This window comes from Schistocerca cancellata, chromosome 6 (genome assembly GCF_023864275.1).
Source record: "Schistocerca cancellata isolate TAMUIC-IGC-003103 chromosome 6, iqSchCanc2.1, whole genome shotgun sequence".
Taxonomy (NCBI): Eukaryota; Metazoa; Arthropoda; class Insecta; order Orthoptera; family Acrididae; genus Schistocerca; species Schistocerca cancellata.
The window spans coordinates 169,174,714-169,192,999 of record NC_064631.1 but is presented as its reverse complement, the minus strand read 5'-3'; the positions used below and the strand labels follow the sequence as shown (position 1 = coordinate 169,192,999).

Below are 18,286 nucleotides of genomic sequence, written 5' to 3'. Positions count from 1 at the left end.
AGATAATTTACTATCAGAAAGACGATGCACCATCTCATTTCCTCACGGAAGTTTCAGGTTTCCTCGATAATTGCTTCCTGACCGATGGATTGGCCGTGAAGTGCCAGTCGCATGGCCACCTTGGTTCCCACTCTGTGTTCCTACTCTACAAACCGATCAGAAAAATCGAATTTACGCTGCACAAGTTACGCCCAATTTACTGTAACAAGTTTGGGAAGAAACTGATTACTGGTGGGATGCTTACTGCATGACAAACTGTAACCAACTCATACCAAAATAACACTTGACAATTTTATGTGAAAGCTGAGGTTGTTTGCTACAAAATGACAAGTATACCGATTCCGTAAGTTATCTCAATAAATTTCTATAATTTCACTCCGAAGTGATAAGGTCCTGTCTGACTCACTCTGCATCAGCAGTATTTCTCACTCACTTTAACAGAATTATAAAAGTTCTCAGAAACGAAGCTCATATAATTTCGTATAGAAATCAGAAATATTTTTTCTAACGTAATAAATAATATACCTAGAGAAATATGTAATGCATTTCAGGCACAGGAAATTTTTTCCAGACGTTTTAAATTAATACAGTGTTAAACCTCTTTATAAGAAAAAAGACCAGAAAGAGTTTAATCATTACTACCCAGTTTCCTTACTGGCCTCTTTTTCTAAAAATTCCGAAAAAGTAAGATACTCAAAACTGGCCACTTATTTCAGTAGAAACAAATTACTTTGCATAGCACCTACTGCATTCCGAACTTGGAATGTTATTTATACATTCACTCACAAAATACTATAAGAAAAAATTCCGCAGACAATTTTAGCAACTGAGGAGAAATCATGACATAATTCTTACTTAATTCAATAATGGTCCACAAATATTCTTTGTACATGTAAATGACCTTCATATAACTCTCATCAAGCAGAATTAATACTTTTGAGGTCATAAGAGCATTGTTTTTAATATCATTATTACTATTAGTGATATTTTTATTGCTATTACTATTATCATTATTATTATTTATTTTATGACCTTCATTCGAGCACTGTGGTCAATTGTACAAAGGATTTTAAAAAGAGTTGTAGTTGTTAACTAATGCAGTTCAGTGCAATAATAATTCAGTAATACAGTTGCTGTACAGAGAATGATTATATATTATTATTGTATGGAGTTAAGGATTTTTTTTTCTCTTTTGGCTACCCCATACTATTTCAGAGCTTTCATTCTTGCTTCATTTGGGTTCAGCCTACCTGTAGTACTTTTATAGATCTTAATTTGAAAATTGGTTTTTGTATTTTTGGTTTTGTCTGTCTTGTTTCTTACGTCATCTACTGTAATTCTATTATATCTTCCCTGATTTCTGTAATCTATTAATGTTGCTCTTACCATTCCCCAGTTTTCCTGTTATTCTCTTACTAATTTTGTTTTCTGGTGTTCTGATCAGATTCCTAAACAGTGTGATGTGTTTTTACCTGAATGTCCTCATTACCAGTTCTATTTTCTCCTTCATTTGAAACTGTTCTCCAGTGCCCATTTACTTCATTTTGTTTATTTCTGCATGCTGTAATTATTCTTGTTTCTATATTAAGTATTCTGTCGATTTCTGATGCATTAGATGTTTTGAAGTGGGTTCCACCTACATACGTTGTTTCTGGTTGTGTACGTCTTTTATAATGTTTCAGTTATGCAGCTATCATAGTTTTTTTGTTATATGAGTTTTTGGTAGTCATTAACTCTGTTCAGTGTTTCAATTCTTTTTCTCCATGTCGGCTTCTCTTTTAGAATTATGTTATGGCTTCAGCTAAATGTTTTAGTTTATCAACAGTTTTGATTTCCTGTACTTCCACTGTAATCTTTCTTTGCTTTTTTTTTTTTTTTTTTTTTTTTTTTGCAAGTGGTGGATTATTCAGCACAGTTTGCATAACTTCTGTTTTAGCTAACTGTATTATAAGGTAGATTTTTCTGTAATATTTCTTGTAGCGATTTAACTTTTTGTCTGGTTTAAGGAACATTGTTGGTTAGAAGAGCTACATATTCAGCAAATCACAAGCGGTTTTAAGTTAAACGTCTTTTTTGTGATTACCATTGTTATTTTCTTTGGATTACCCTTGTACAATGTTCTTGTCATATATTCCATAGCGCAGTTGAACATTAATTGTGGAGACAGACATCTTGTGTTGGGTCTATTTTCATGAGGAATGTTGCAGAAATTTCTTCTCTGTACTTGGGTTTTGATTTGGTATTTATTAGAGTACGTTCCATTAGTTTAAGTAGTTTTGCATGAAGTTCTGTGTACCTTAGAATTTTTAATACTGAGGATCTTTGGACACAATCATAAGCGTTTTTAAAATCTACAAATGTTGTTGCCAGAGTTTTGTTCCCTTTTTCATAACACGCCATAAGTAATTTTTAAATTAAGATCTTCTCTGCACAGTTTGTCCACGTTCTGAAGCCTGCGTAGTGTTCCCATCGTTCCTGTTCTAGTTGTTCCTTGATTCCTCCAAAAAGGATCATAGATAAAATCTTATTTGTGCAGTATATGGGAGAGATATCTCTGCCATTGTTTGGATTGCTGTTATTCTCCTTCTTGTGTAGTGGGTGGATGATGGCCGTGGCCCAGTGTGTGGGAAATTGTTCACTTTGTCAGGTTTTGTTTTTTTACAGTCATACGTCAGGAGGTCTTGACTGTGCCGCTTGAATATTTCCAAATTTTAACTAAAATCTGATCTCCTCCACATGCCTCATATATTTTTCTCATTTCATTTATTTTTCTACATCTTGGAAAGCTGGAGGTCTAATTTGCTGATTTAAATTCGTTTGTAAAATTTCCTTTCGTTCTTCACCATTCAAAAGTTTATTAAGTGCCTTTGCAACATTTTCAGCACTCTCTTTGTAACTGTGTGCCAGTCGGCCATCTTCATCTTTGTATATTACCATAGAGGGCTCATACTATTGTAATAAATCACATTAGAGCGAAAATAACAAAAGAAATTGCTAACGAAGTTTTTTAGCAAATTATTGAGTGGTTCTTTGAAAACAGACTTCCGCTTATTTACGAGAAAACATACCATGTTCATTTTGGTACAACAGCTGACTTAGCAGTTGAATAGAAGTCTTTATGCTTGCTAGTGAAATTAGTAGTAAAAATCCATCTCATTTTGAGATGTTCCATAGACGAATTTTTATTTTAAAGATAATAGCGCGAAAAAAACCCAGTTTTATGTGTACTTGCATGAGTACAACTCAAGAATAATGCTTTCATTAATTCTGAAACTATTCACGTATACATGTCTTGTAAACTGATTCCTTCCACGTTATTCCAGTTTCTCAAATGGTCTGTGGAACAAGTAACTAGCTAACCAACTCTCTTTTTTTAACAAATTATGTTTGTAATAGGAGTTTTTCAGCAAAATCTTTAATTTTTGTTCAGTTGTTTCTTACAGATATTTTACGAATATTAGTTATGCCGATTAATTTGTATCTCCTTGTATTCATGTACGTATTAGCTTTCGGTCTTCTCTGACGGGAATAACAAGGGTCATAAATTTGCGAGAATTTGTGGGGTGGACACGTGTCAGAAGTCGGATCATCCTGCCGGTGACGACATGGTGCGGCTGTCGCCCTGGCACGGTCGCCGCGGGTGGATGTCGGCGGGTAATCGCAGCGCGCGCCACAGGATCAGAGGCTAATCCCAACTGTGTGGCGTTGTGAGGCGGGGCGGCGTAATTGCCGCCCCTGCCCGCCGCCCGCACCCCGCAGCACCGCCGCCCCTTGATGCGATTAGCACGGCCTGTGTCACCGCTGTAGATAGCGGGCCGCCGCCACAGGTCAGCCCACTCCAAAGCCGCAATCGGCTCGTTACCGCCCGGGCAGACCGCTCGACCGCGACACTTGTGTCTGACCATACGCGGGTCGCCTCCGCAGCGATCTACTTGCGACATTTGCTGCTTTCCTTCAGACGTTCCTCGGCACCTGTTGCTCGACTCAACTTGAAGTTCCAAACATTTTTGATAGGTGACTGTCGACATCCGTTAATTCATGAAATGCATATTTACTCACCAGATCTTTTATTGTAAACCTCAAGCACGAACCGGTTTCGGTCTTAGCCCATCATCAGTGGATATCGATCCAAAGGTACAAGCTCAGATAAATACGAGGTGCATTCAAGTTCTAAGACCTCCGATTTTTTTCTCCGGACTGGAAAGAGATAGAAACATGCGCATTGTTTTAAAATGAGGCCGCGTTCATTGTCAATACGTCCCAAAGATGGCAGCACCGTACGGCAGATGGAATTTTACCGAGAATGAGAATGAGAACTGTTTTAAATACTTAAAATGGCAACGTTTTCCTTACTTGAACAGCCTGCAATCATTCGTTTTCTGAATTTGCGTGGTGTGAAATCATTTGAAATTCATCGACAGCTGAAGGAGACATGTGGTGATGGAGTTATGGATGTGTCGAAAGTGCGTTCGTGGGTGCGACAGTTTAATGAAGGCAGAACATCGTGTGACAACAAACCGCAACAACTTCGGGCTCGCACAAGCCAGTCTGACGACTGATCGAGAAAGTGAAGAGAATTGTTTTGGGGGATCGCCGAATGACTGTTGAACAGATCGCTTCCAGAGTTGGCATTTCTGTGGGTTCTGTGCACACAAACCTCCATGACGACCTGAAAATGCCAAAAGTGTCATCCAGGTGGCTGCCACAAATGCTGACGGACAACCACATGGCTGCCCGTGTGGCATGTTGCCAAGCAATGTTGACGCGCAACGACAGCATGAATGGGACTTTTTTTTCGTCGGTTGTGACAATGGATGAGACGTGGATGCCATTTTTCAATCCAGAAACAAAGCGCCAGTCAGCTCAATGGAAGCACACAGATCCACCGCCGCCAAAAAAATTTCGGGCAACCGCCAGTGCTGATAAAATTATGGTGTCCATGTTCTGGGACAGCGAGGGCAAAATCCTTACCTATTGCGTTCCAAAGGGCACAACGGAAACAGGTGCATCCTACGAAAATGTTTTGAAGAACAAATTCCTTCCTGCACTGCAACAAAAACGTCCGGGAAGGGCTGCGCGTGTGCTGTTTCACCAAGACAACGCACCCGCACATCGAGCTAACGTTACGCAACAGTTTCTTCGTGATAACAACTTTGGAGTGATTCCTCATGCTCCCTACTCACCTGACCTGGCTCCTAGTGACTTTTGGCTTTTTACAACAATGAAAGACACTCTCCGTGGCCGCACATTCACCAGCCGTGCTGCTATTGCCTCAGCGATTTTCCAGTGGTCAAAACAGACTCCTAAAGAAGCCTTCGCCGCTGCCATAGAATCATGGCGTCAGCGTTGTGAAAAATGTGTACGTCTGCAGGGCGATTACGTCGAGAAGTAACGCCAGTTTCATCGATTTCGGGTGAGTAGTAAATTAGAAAAAAAATCGGAGGCCTTAGAACTTGAATGCACCACGTATAGTTCACAGAAATACGGTAAGAAACTATAAAGGAATATAAAACTAACGTTATTATTTACAAGCTTAAAAACAGTTCAAGTAAATACAGTTCTCATGTCAGTGACAACGGATGCATCTGAGTTGATACAATATGTAATACATTGCAGTATAGTAAGTTGTGCAAACTATGTTTGTGGCAGACAAAGTGGTGACATCAATTAACAAGACAATAATCATATTAATGAGGAGATGAGAGAAGTAAGTACTGTCATGGTACAATCACTGAAGAGTTAGTCAAAAGCTATCACATTCAATGCTTTATAGATACATTACGTTTTTAGTGGGAAAACTTGCAACTAGCAGTCCATAAAGCCAAATTTGATCACTCGCCTAGTTATGTTGTGGTTGGCTGTATTTTTGTGACAGTAATGTTACTGCTAGATCTGGATATTAAAATAAACACTCTGACCAATATGACAATCTTAAATGATGTGATCCTTCATACGAATTCGTTACGTCACAGTAATGGCTGATTAATGTACGTAGGACGTAAGTGAATAGTAGTTGAGGATTTGTATCTATTTTTAAGAACTCTGTTTTTCAACCGATTTTTTGTTATAAACACCATGAGCATTTACTTTTACGTTGCGACTGACATTTGTTTTTAAACAGCTGACCGAGTATTATGCAGCAATTTTGCTAGTGTTTAGCATCTAGATGTTGCAGAAGTTTCTACCTTCTTCCTGTGGGATAGGTGTTTTTCTATACTTCTACATTTGTAATGGCAACTTCGTTTTTGACTTTCCGTTTACACGAGAAACTAACAAAGAAGTTTGACAATGTAGTCTCCTGGTACCTGCAGTTAATTGAAAACCGATATACTTCGTAAAAATACCATGAAAATGTTTAGTGAAGGTCTTGACCAACGATTCAGTATTTGTAACAAAACAGTACCTACTTCTCTGTTCTTCTCATTGCTACAATTACTCTTCTCTTAACTAAATGTCCTATGTGGAACTTACTGTAATTTTGGTTTATTACATGTCATACCACATAAGATGTCTCCACTGGTAAATAATGACATGAGAGCTCTAGCTACTTGAACTGTTTTTAACCTTGCAAGCTCTCACGTTCGTTTTGTAACTCTTTATAACTTAAAACTTCCTGGCAGATTAAAACTGTTTGCCGGAACGGGACCCGAACTCGGAACCTTTGCCTTTCGCGGGAAAGTGCTCTACATCTGTGCTCCTCAAGCACGACTCACGAGCCGTCCGGCACACAGTTTTAATCTGCCATGAAGTTTCATATCAGCGCACACGCCGCTGCAGAGTAAAAATCTCATTCTTTATAACAGATTAAATTATTTCTGTGCACTATATTTATATATTCTTGTTCCATTGGATAGCTATGCATTGAAGATGGTCTAGGACAGAACCCGGTTGATACTCAAGGTTTTCAGTAAAACAGCTGATGGTTATAAATCCATTTCATAAACCTAAAGTGATTCACCTTTTATTTTTCTCTCTTAAAATGAAAACACTTCAGTCCACAACTTCCATATCGATAAACGTGTCACGAAAATGAATTTTTGTAACAACGCCAAATTTTGGCGTACTGGTACATTTATGTGTAATAATACACAAAGAAATTATAGACCTTGGCTGTTAGTGGGTATTGATTGAAATCAATGGGGGAAGTTGAATGTTTCTGCCGGACTGGGATTCGAACCTGGATGTCCTACTTAGTAGGTAGACGCTCTGACCACTGAGCCATCTGGACTCATGGTGATTGCAACTGCAAGGACTACCATTGCACGTCTCCCATCAGACCCAAATTCTCAACTTACCCACGCACTATACCTGTAGTGTCCCTTGCATACTATCCTCATTACTCGCGGCATTTAACTGATTTCCAAAAGAGGTCGGGCCTGGTGTGCATCTGTACCGAAGAAATCGTTAGCCATCTCGCCTTGTGTTTGTTCTTTCCGATTTCAACCAGAGACCACTCGCATCCAATGTCTATGATATCTTTGTGAATTAATTCATAATTGATGCTGGATCAAAAATGATGTGTGTATTAAATCTGAACTTTTTTTCTGTAAGATACTGGTATACCTGTGTTAGTATCTACCACTGCAGTCCAAATCAAAGAGATAAGGATTGCTGGCTCGATGAATGTATGGGAATATCGACAGGAGTACAAAATCGCACACATGGATTAGGTCTAGTTATGAATAGCAAGTTATGTCAGTACCAACATTCCTATATGGAAGTGAATCTAGGATAATGAAAAAGAAAGATCAAATAAGCCTACAAGCCAATGAAATGAAATTCCTCCGGTATATAACATGATACATGAAACTAGACTACAAAGGATCTACAGATATCAGGAAGGAATTAAATATTTTCGATATAAACAATAAGGTTGACGAATACCGACAAAAATGGACATCCCATATGTTACGAGTGGACAAATCAAGATTACGACTACATTTTTAGCCATATACTCCGTAAGTTAAAGGATGCATTGGAAGACCTGCAAAATGATGGAAAGACCAGGTGTACCTGCAACAGGCTGATGGAAAGCTAATGCATGATGGAAGAATAATGAATAGGAACCCGGGGCCAAGAGTGAGTTGCTGAGAAAAGTCCAGCACAGAATTATCCTCATCAAAAGCGTCAGGAGATGAACGCTAAAAACAATGCCCTTCGGACGATACTGGAGGAAAAGGCAAATTCTGAGACCAACGTCAGAATAACTTTTTGAAGAAACGCGATACTGAGCTACCAAGAGAGGATGTGCTGCTCAAGTTGTCTGAGGCTATAGATACTACGATAATGGATACCACAGAAGCTATTCCAACTGAAAATGATTAGATGATCAACAGGAAGGGCAATTACAGAAATTGGACAGGCAAATATGGCTTCAAGGAACGCAACTGCGCAGAAACCTTGGATAACATGTGAAGTACTTCAACCGATCATCGAAAGAAGGGATTACAAACGCACGCGTGATGCTGGTTGTCGTTGATAGGCACCGCAGTAATTAATCCTGGCGTACTTGAATGGCGAAGACAGTTGCCGTTTAGAACTTCAGCTTGGTTCTGAAGCACGCGTTTAAATAAGACTTTTTGTTATCTCATGTATTCTTCTCTGATCGTGTACACGTCTGTATTCAGTTTCGAGTCCGCATACGTATCTGTATGGATTACATCCAGTTTAAATAATATGAAGATCGTACTTTCATTATTATTATTATCATCATCATCATGTGAATTACATTAAACTCATCCTGATGGTGATAACGCGACTACTGAGACGGTGGGATTTAAAACAAAAGTGTCTGAAGCAGCATATTGAAGGATTTTATTTGTTCAGTGCCAATAATGTTTTAATGAATCAAGCCAAAGGATGAAGAGAACGTAACATGTAAAGTGTTTCGGGAATTTTCAACAAGTTGGAGCGTTACACCAACAATTCCTCATGAACCATACTGGTTAGAGCCCTTGAGGAATACCGGCTGCTTATTTACCGATGTCTTGTGAACAAAATGGAATTGTAACCTTGGTTGGACACCTGAGAAAATTCCATAACGTTTGCGGCAAGAAAATTAGTCAACTACCTATAGGTCAAGTACGAATAGTCATCATAATTCAAAAATTCAAAAACTTCTTTTTGTAGAGCGCAACGAAGCCGTTTCCTTTTTATACTTTTTTGTATTATCTAATGTCACTACTACAGTCAGACTTCCGGCACTTCACTACCTTCCAACAAGGGAACTTGAAAGTTAGGTGCTGAAATGTCAACATTAATACGATAAAAATTTTGGAGATGTGCGTCGTTCCGCAGATATGTTCGCTTCTCTGTATGAGTTAAAGGGATTTCATAACTTATACGTAAAATGCGTTGTGTTCATACTCAGCTGCTTCAAGTATCACTATTAAGATAGTACTAACACAACGGCAGGCAATTAAACATTGTTGAAATTGATTATAATTATATGCTGACGAATAAGCCTATCATTTGGTACAAAGATTCCACTACCTTGACTTAGTTACTGCCAGAGATGAATGTGAAAATACAAAATTATTTTTTGAGAGCTTCTTGCTGATGACGTTCCTGAAAATCCAAAACACCTCTCACTCTCTTTCCCTCTCTCCCATAGTCGTAACTGCTAGATCTATCGATCTGCTGTAACACTGAGGTTACAAACAGGTTATCGAGAGTCGTAGCGTTAATAATAGCAGTCGTGTACTACAAAAACTGCAATAACCTTCGGATGATGTTGTAAAGAACAGTGTCTTGTGAGAAACTTAGTGCACTGTTCTGTATCACTTATAAACATTACCCTTTGATGTTATGCCTCACCCTCTATGAAGAGATATTTGTACCGACGGAACTAGGGTACAGGGAAGAGAACATGAAGACAAATATAAGTGTCACACAGGTACCGCCGTGAGGCAGATATTTTAAGACATTAGATAACCTTATATAGAGATTCGACAGCAGTTGTTGCAGACGCATCTGCTTAGTGACATGAATAGCTCACCTGTATCCTGATTCTGCTTAAAATTAGCGGATTTCATAGCGTAAAGACTTAGACGTTAGCTACAAATTTAATTGATAGGAAGCAAAGGTTCTACAAATGTACAGACTATATATACAATTACTTACTCCTTAGAGTGGAGGGTAACGGATTCCGTTTGTCAAGAGTCAGTTACACACAGGAGGCTTCTACAAGTATACCAAGGGCTCAGTAGAATAGGTTGGCGGCTTTTTTGATTAGATGAACTCAGGCAAGCACAGAAAGTGCTTCAGTCTCAAAGACTTGCTTCATTTATGCAGCACTTTCTCTTGAATAAATCAGTAAATTTGTCTGTACATGTACATCATATATCGATTTCAGCCCCATTCGGATAATTCATTAGTGGGGTGTAGATTTTTTTTCATCGGGTTTATTTTGTTGGCTTCCACTTGCACAAGGAAAAACGACCATCATAAAAAAGTGAGAGGAATCGGAGCTACCAGAGAAAGACTTAGATTTTCCTTTTTCATGTGCTGTTCGAGTGTGGTACGCTGAATGATCAGCCAAACGCTTACGCTGGAATCGCACAGTGTTCAAGTTGAAGCAGACGATGTAGAAGTAGCTTTTACCTGCTATTTTGTGATTCCTAAATAAGTCTCCTTTATTTCCAGAAGAACGATACAGTTTGGTGCCTACAAGGACGAAGTTTCATCGTTACATTCAAGTTTCTGGTGATTTAACTTGAAGAAGTTCTATATCCGCAGACGGCAAAGTGGGGTGGAACTTTTGTGTGTCACCTGCCCACGAGCACAATTCCCTAAAAATCTGTTCGTACCAGTGGAAGGCAGGTGCACAGCGCAGCTTTCGGAACCCACGCGTGAAATCTGGGCGCACTAAGCGAGCCTCACAGTTCGTGCAGCAGATTCCAATTCCGGTGAAACAAATAGACTGTGCTCCTCAGCGAGCGCCCAGAAATTGGACTGCATAGCGACAAACAAGGGAGGGCCCCCCTGCATTTTTACGGCTCAATCAATTTGTCGGCACTGCCTGGGACGACAGAAGAATCCAATTAGCTGCGGTGGGGGCCGGCCGTCGGACGCTCCCGCCACCCCCGGGGCTTCTGCATTCAGCCGCAGCCTCGCAGTTCATCAGCGCCTCGTAGCATGTATGAGAGGCTGCAGGCGCTGCTGCTTAACAAGCACCGGACACGCCTGTACTTCTTGAAAAATCCGTGCCCGTACGAGGAAGAGCAACCTGGCGAACAACACATCATCCACAACAAACTGTAGCCACATTTATGGGTATTAGGCCGTGGTCCAATGCATATTTCTATGCCTCAAGTCCTGGCCGGCCGGGGTGGCCGAGCGGTTCTAGGCGCTACAGTCTGGAACCGCACGACCGCTACGGTCGCAGGTTGGAAAACTGCCGCGGTCATGGATGTGTGTGATATCCTTAGATTACTTAGCTCCAAGTAGTTGTAAGTCTGGGGGATTAATGACTTCACATGTTAAGTCCCATAGGGCTTAGAGGCATTTTGAACCTAAAGTCCTGTATATCAGTGCTAGAGACATAATCAAGGGCGAGAAAGATGGCAATTTCAAACTTAAACGTCCTCATCGCGTCGAAATATTTATACGCATCCATACAAGGGTCGGGACATGACGTCATCAGACTGCTGTCACGGGAGTCGTGACTACGTCTATTACGAAGCTTGTGAAGGTTATGTTTTGCCGCTGTTTGCTTTATTCACCACTAGAAGGTTACATCAGTTTCAATCCTTCTTTCCTTCTGTTGAAGTTGTATTTGTGGCCGCGCGGGATTAGCCGAGAGCGGTTGAAGGCGCTGCAGTCATGGATCGTGCGGCTAGTCCCGCGGAGGTTCGAGTCCTCCCTCGGGCATGGATGTGTGTGTTTGTCCGTAGGATGATTTAGGTAAAGTAGTGTGTAAGCTTAGGGACTGATGACCTTAGCAGTTAAGTCCCATAAGATTCCACACACATTTGAACATTTTATTTATTTATTATTATTATTGTTATTATTATTATTATTTTGTACTTGTGATTTCGAATTTCTAGGGCTCTCTGTAGATCCTAGCACAGAATTTTCTCATTATGAGGCTACCAAAGGGCGAACTGCTTTAACTGTTAAAAACTATCGAAAGCGAAGATAAAAATGATTTTGTACGATTTTAGCTTTTTAATTTTGTCCTATCATAGAAATACCAAGTGATCAAAAAGTCAATATAAATTTGAAAACTGAATAAATCACCGAATAATGTAGATAGAGAGGTACAAATTGACACGTACGCTTGGAATGACATGGGGTTTTATTAGAAACAAAAAAAAAAAAAATTACAAAAGTTCAAAAAATGTCCGACAGATGGCGCTTCATCTGATCAGAATATTAATAATTAACATAACAAAGTAAGACAAAGCAAAGATGATGTTCTTTACAGGAAATGCTCAATATGTCCACCACCATTCCTCAACAATAGCTGTAGTCGAGGAATAATGTTGTGAACAGCACTGTTAAGCATTTCCAGAGTTATGCAGGAGCATTGGCGTTCGATGTTGTCTTTCAGCATCCCTAGAGATGTCGGTCGATCACGATGCACTTGCGACTTCAGGTAAACCCAAAGCCAATAATCGCACGGACTGAGGTCTGGGGACCTGGGAGGCCAAGCATGACGAAAGAGGCGGCTGAGCACACGATCATCACCAAACGACGCTCGCAAGATATCTCCCACGCGTGTAGCAATATGGGATGGAGCGCCATCCTGCATAAATATCGTACGTTCCAGCTGGGGATCATGCAATTCTGTAACATATCGGCGTACCTCTCACCCGTCATAGTAGCAGCTACAAAACCAGAATCACGCATTTCCTCGAAGAAAAAAGGCCCGATAACGGTAGATGTGGTAAATCCAACCCATAAAGTGACTTTCTCGTCGTTCATTGGAGTTTCCACGACAGTTCTAGGATTTTCGGTAGCCCAAATTCTGCAGGTGCAGGCGTTGAGAGACCCTCGGAGCGTCAAATGAGCTGCGTCGGTCCACAACACGTTACTCAACCAATCGTCATCTTCCTCCATCTTTTGAAACGCCCACACCGCAAATGCCTTCCGCTTCACTAAATCGCCAGGTAACAGTTCATGTTGTCGACGGATTTTGTACGGATAACATCGGAGGGTACACCTCAGTGCCAACCAAACAGTAGTGTACGGAATGCCGGTGCGACGTACGACTGCACGAGCGCTGACTTCCCTGTGCATAGACGAACCTGCTACAGTCTCCATATCTTCCAGAACTGTCTCAGCAGCATTACGCCTTGTACTCGGTCGGCCACTATGGGATCTATCGTCTCAACAACCCGGGCTTCGAACTTCGAAATCATTCACGCCACAGCTGCATTTGTCAACGGACTTTTACCCGTTCGAATCCCCTTCCTATGGCGATAGGATCGTAGCGCTTAACTAACACATTCCCCATTCTGATAATAAAGCTTCACTAAAAGCGCCTTTTCAGGTAACGTCAAGATGCTGCGACTGCTGGCGCATCTGATTTTCTCTCTCATTACAGCTCCCTTTATGCACGATTGTCATGCGCAGTCACTGACGTTTTGCAGTCCAGCGCCATCCGTCGGACAATTTGTGAACTTTGTTTTTTTTTGTTCTAATAAAACTCCATGTCATCCCAAGCATGTGTGTCAATTTCTACCTCTGTATCTACATTATTCCGTGGTTTATTAAGTTTTCAAAGTTATACTGACTTTTTGATCACCCAGTATATTGATGCTGATAAATCCATAGTGTTATAGAAACAAATTCGGTAGTTCTCTGGTCCCCGTGCATGATCTTAATGTTCCCAGGTGACAATTGCTCATGTGTTCATTAAAACGTATGCTAATGCTTCTTTTTATAGTTTCTATGTACGCTTGATGGCATGTGTGAGACAATTTAATACTCTGCGGTGCCAAGTGATGGGCGTAACTACCTTGCAATGTTCAAGTACTCACGCACCTTTCTTGTTGGTTCAGACGCTATCTCAGTAACGTGTGGTCTTACTACGCAACTAATGCGTTGTGGGGTTGTTTTTATGAATGGGAGGAAAAATTTCCCTTTAATTGCTTCTTTATCAGAGTACCGTTTTCCTGTGGTTCAGTTCTTAAATGCCTGAGCTCGTCCGCTAAGAATTGCGGTTCAGGGACTGTTTTAGCCTGGTCTACCAATGCTTTGACTATTCTGCATGGGATGATGACTGGAATTTGTCTGAAGGTATCTATCTGTGGTAGTGTCCGCCCCCGGTAGCTGAGTGGTCAGCGCGACAGAATAACGTTCGTCAATCCTAAGTTCCCAGGTTCGATTGCCGGCTGGGTCGGAGATTTTCTCTGCTCAAGGACTAGGTGTTGTGTTGTCCTGATCATCATCATTTCATCCCCATCGACACGCAAGTCGCTGAAGTGGCGTCAAATGAAAAGACTTGCACCCGGTGAACGGTCTCCCAGACGGGAGGCACTGATCACACGACATTTACATTTATTTGTATGTGTGGTAGTGGGATTTTTGTAGACCTTGTGCACTAATGTTCTGACTGATTTCCTAATTAACTGTAAATCTCGAAATCTGGCCCTCTTCCACATTCGTCATACTGATATTACTATTAAAATTAATATCACCTAGAAAATTTGGAAACTTTAAGACTTCTGTCTCTCAAATAGTCCATACAACGAAAGTTTCATCAGTTCATCAACGTACCGAAATTAACATTAGAGCTTCTTCTCCTTTCTCAGAAGGACTGCTTTCTTAAAATTTTTCCATACAAAAATTCACTCCAACTTCGATAAGTTGCTTCGCAGTAGCCACGTCAACCGATTGCTCATAGAATTGTTATCCCACAGGAAATAAGTTGATGTAATACAATGTTCAATGTTCTCGGAAATTATTTTGATACGCCTTTCCACGCTTTTCTACACTGTGCAAGCCTCTTTATCTCGATATAACTGCTGCAAACTACATCCATATGAACCTGCTTACTGTATTCATCTCTTGGTCTCCTTCTACAATTTTTACATCACACTTCCTTCCTTACCAAGTTCACTATTCCTTCATGGTACAGGATATCTCCTTTCAACAGGTCACTTGTTTTAGTCGCCTTGTTTGTCAATTCCGTTTTTCTCTTTTTCAGTTCAAATGTTTCAAATGTCTCTGAGCACTGTGGGACTTAACATCTGTGGTCATAAGTCCCCTAGAACTTAGAACTGCTTAAACCTAACTAACCTAAGGACATCACACACATCAATCCCCGAGGCAGAATTCGAACCTGCGACCGTAGCGGTCACGCGGTTCCAGACTGAAGCTACTCGATCTACCCGTCTACCATTCAGCATTCATCTGCAGCACCACATTTCAAGTCATATAGTCTCTTCTTGCCTGAGTTGCGTCTGTCGTCATCTCATGACCTTCGACTGTTGTAATTGGTAATAGGTTCTTTGTACAAGTTGTAGATAACCTTTGGCTCCCAGCATTTTATCCTTGTTACCTATATAACTCCAGCGAATGGATTCCAGTCAATATACTCAAAAGCTTTCTCCAAATCTAGAAATGCTATAAAGGTGATTTGTCGTTCTTCAGACATTTTCTGAGGTAAGTCGTAGGGTCAGTACTGACCTTCGTGTTCCTACATTTCTGCAGAACACAAACTGATCCTTTATCGGATCTATTTATAGCAGTTTTCCCATTCTTCTTTAAATAGTTCGCGATAATATATCATAAACACGACTGATAGTCCTGTAATACACGTTTCAGCACCTGCCACTTTTTGAACTGGAATTATAATATTCTACTTGAATTTCGAGGGTATTATGCATGTCTCACATATCTTTCACAGCACGTGGAACAGTTCTGTCTTGGCTGGCTCTTCCAAAAATTTCAGTAACTGAGTGCATGTTGTCTCCTCCAGGAGCTTTGGTCCGACATAGTTCCTTCAGTGGTGTGAAAAACCTATCTTGCAGCATCGTATCTATTGTCTCATCCCTCTACGTCCTTTTCCTTTTTTTACAATGTGGCCTTCTAGGTCATACCCCTCGTCTGATGTAACAAGAAGCTGTATGGCTGGGTTGAGCGGTGAGTAACCATAATATTAAATTTTTTATTTAACAAGATGGCAGAGGTTTTTTTATTACAACCTGTAATGCCAGTGCCTGAGTAACAGTAAACAATTAATTTAAATCCAAATCTAGCTAAAAAGCCCCATAGATATTAACCATAACACCAAAAACAATAACATAATAAACTTACATTGTGACCACACAGATTAGAAAATGAATTGACAGCACACAGGCCAGAGCACAAAATATAAGCTTACTATTACACTGACAACTTTTTTATACTAAGGTGCTTTGAATAATCATACCCACAGTCTCTGTTAAATAACACGATAGCAATAAGGCGTAAGGAATTTTGTTGCAGTTCAAAATTGCAATAGGATAAGAGAACTTTTCCAAAGAAGGCCTTGTACTCAAAACGGGTGTCATTGGCAACAACAAGGAAACACAAGGTTCATAACTCACTAACAGCAATAGGAAGCAGAGCGGTTATTTACTACACTAGATCAATCTCATCGAAATGTGACAAGGGTTTGCTGTATTTAGGCATGCTTAAGTCACCTGGCACTGGTAAAATAACATAACTCTGTGGTTCGCTGACTACTAGTGCTTGAAATCCCAAAATGATTACAAGTACTCAGAATTACGGGGAATCTATCAAAACAGAAAAAAAAACAACCTAACAGTCACGTGACAATTACAGTACATACTAAGAATCTATTATCCATGAACAATGGAATAATGCTGACAGCTGTTTCCTACAAGCGTGAGACCGGTCATACAAGGCAAGGCATAGAGTTAACAACAAATGGCACCAGAAATGTGGTAAACGCTCAAATTGGTCAAGACGCTGTCTCAATATGTGTTTTCCTCGAACCACCAGGGACAGACTGACCTGTAGCAAACGGCACAGTGCATGCCGTAATGAACGGAAAACAACCTCTACTTATCGGCCACAGTGTATCCGGTGGCTGTCTACGTGCCCAGTCAGATCCGTCCTGTGGTGATACTCCAGAGTTCCGTCTCATGTTACTCACTCGGTCACACTCCGAGTTCTGCCCGATGTTTCCCGCTGGCCTCGCACACCCGTTCGTTTCAGCGATGGGGTCGTTGCACTTTCCCTGACAGTGCCCTCACGGAGCCGTGCTGCCGCAGCTGCAACTTCTCCAGTGGCCGAATGATGTCTTGTGACAGTACACCCTGCACAGCCTTTCTGTATATTCCATCTCTCACATTTTCCTTCTTTACTTAGTACTGAGGTTTTGATATTCATATACCTGCTTCTCTTTTCTTCCAAGTTCTCTTTAATTTTTCTATAAGCATGCTCTATCTTTCTTCACTTTTGCATGCATCTGTAGGTTTGTCTTTTTCTTCTAGCCATTCCTGCTTAGATAATTTGCGTTTTCTGTAAATCTGTATTCCACTCAGTCTGATGAATTTGCTGCATTTCTATATTTTTCCTTTCTATGATCAAATTCATTATCCCCTGTGCTTTCCTTAACTATCTTAATTTTTTTATTTTTACCGTGTCATACATTCTTTTAATCCCTTCATCATCTGCGGAACACAAATTTGTACTATTGTGGTGTTTGTTAACTTCTTGTTCATCTTGGCCACAATGAAGCATTTACAATGCTGCTTATAGCAGCTTACCTACGTTCCTATTTTATTATATATTAGTAAACCACTTCTGGGCCAGAGCTTATAACGCAGTATTCACTAGACCAGATCTCCTTCCTGAAAACTGTATTTCATTCTATCTAACTTCATCCTGTCCATTTCCATTTCTAAATTCTCTTGTCCACGTCCACTATTATCTAATACTTCACATCTCGTCCCCTGATGATGTGCTAATTTTGTTTTTCTGGATTACGACATAGTCGTGAGTAGTCCACGCTCTAGATACGAGTGGGAATATTTTATCAAAGATATGTCATCATCGTTTGACCATACAATAGAGGTTTATGCTCTCTGGAAGAATAACAGCTGCAGTTTCACTGGCTTTTAAAATGGTTCAAATGGCTCTAAGCCCTATGGGACTTAACATCTGAGGTCATCAGTCCCCTAGACTTACAACAACTTAAACCTAACTAACCTAAGGACATCACACACATTCATGCCCGAGGCAGGATTCGAACCTGCGACCATATCAGCAGCGCGGTTCCGGATCGAAGTGCCTGGAACCGCTCGGCCACAGCTGCCGAACCTGTGTT

At 40.6% G+C, this 18,286-nt stretch overlaps 1 protein-coding gene across 1 annotated transcript in view; it reads right to left on the bottom strand.

Annotated features, from left to right (window-relative positions):
• The window catches only part of LOC126088227 (lachesin-like), a 580,958-nt gene that overhangs the window by 208,531 nt on the left and 354,141 nt on the right, over nucleotides 1–18,286 (bottom strand). The gene's annotated exons all lie outside the window — the stretch shown is intronic.